The sequence below is a fragment of the Sinocyclocheilus grahami genome, unplaced genomic scaffold (assembly GCF_001515645.1).
Source record: "Sinocyclocheilus grahami isolate Dianchi unplaced genomic scaffold, SAMN03320097.WGS_v1.1 scaffold878.1, whole genome shotgun sequence".
In the NCBI taxonomy this organism is placed as follows: Eukaryota; Metazoa; Chordata; class Actinopteri; order Cypriniformes; family Cyprinidae; genus Sinocyclocheilus; species Sinocyclocheilus grahami.
Genome location: NW_015506057.1, coordinates 669,144 through 670,914, shown reverse-complemented (window position 1 = coordinate 670,914; position 1,771 = coordinate 669,144).

The window sequence follows — 1,771 nt, the reverse complement described above, 5'->3', positions numbered from 1 at the left end:
ATAGCACTCTGTGAACAGCCAGCTTCTTTGGCAATGAATGTTTGTGGGTTACCCTCCTTGTGAAGGGTGTCAATGATTGTCTTCTGGACAACTGTCTGATCAGCAGTCTTCCCCATGATTGTGTAGCTTAGTGAACCAAACTGAGAGACCATTTTGAAGGCTCAGGAAACCTTTGCAGGTGTTTTGAGTTGATTAGCTGATTGGCATGTCACCATATTCTAATTTGTTGAGATAGTGAATTGGTGGGTTTTTGTTAAATGTGAGCCAAAATCATCACAATTAAAAGAACCAAGGACTTAAATTCAATGCACACAGACTGAAGTAGTTTATTTAATACACAAGTTTCACATTTTGAGTTGAATTACTGAAATAAATGAACTTTTCCACGACATTCTAATTTATTGAGATGCACCTGTATAGTGATTCTCTGCAGGGCATGCATGGTAGTCCATATGCTCTGCAACTGCACCGCTGTGTTCGGCAGGCAGTTGTGCAATTACAGTGGATCATCTGCAGGAGGCTTTCTTTTCCATCCCCAATCCACTGTGTTCATGTCACCTTCCTTTCCAATCCACACCATGATCGGGAAGTAAACTCTTTGGCAGTGGCATTTGGTTGAGGACTCAGTTGGAGGCAGACGTTCTGGGTAACAAATGATTTGACGGTAACGTGTTCTTGCTAAAAAGGTTGTAGCGCAAAGAGGCAAGTGAATCAGTACTCTTTCCGCCAAACAACACTGCCATTGCCTTGGTCCCATGGTCCTCTATGACATTCCTTGCTTGATGTGGGAGCAGAAACACATTTGCACAGGACTGGATTGTTGATTCACCATTCACAAGTTTCTGGAATGCTGTCTGTTTGCCAACACTAAACATGCGTGAAGTTGTATCACATCCTGTGAAGGCGTGAATAAACAGCAACTGGGAACACAAGTCACTACCCAGGACTTGTTTCATCTCACTGATGTTGTACACTTTAGTAGCTTTGGACTTGTCTGAATGAAAATAGAGGCCTCTATTGTTCGTCCCAGCATAGTAGAGGAGAAGAATGAGCAAGTCTGTATCCTCCCCTATCAAGGTTGTGGGCTGATGTTCTGAGGCCTTGACTGCAGCTTTGACAATGTCCACGTGTGCATTGATAACAGTGCAGCCCTTCTTCTCCAGCTCCTCAGTCATAAGATTGATAAGTCCTTGTTTGTTGCAAGATCTGGAAAGGAAATCATCCTTTCTTCCCACAAACTCAGTCTCTGCATTGAAGTTAACGATGGGGTGAGTGTTTTCACCACTTCTCTGATGCGTATTGTCTTTGATGGAAGGACCTTCGCTATAACCATCAAAAACGACTGTTGCTTTACCATAATGGCGTATGGTAAAGTCTGCATATGACTGTGCAATGGCACCGTAACTGTCACCCTTTTTCCATGCCAAGCGGTGAACCAGGGAGCCACCGTCAAGGACATAATGCTCAGTTGGTGGGATGGAATCCAGGACAGATTTGTTAGATTTCTTGCTTGAGAACCCAGTGACTGCCTGCGCTAGTTGGGGCTTGTTGGCTTTACGGAATATTTCCTTGCCTTCGAACAGGGCTGCAGGAAATGAGCAGAGCTCATAGCTCATTACATCTTCCAGTGAAAACTGTTCAGTTTTCGACATGATCAGGAACCATTGGAACAGCAAAGCAGGATCAATGGTTCGGTCTTGGCCAACTTTGATGGTGGAGTCATCTGCAAGGGTTTATGCCCGGTCTTTCCGTTTGAAGGATATTCCAAAAA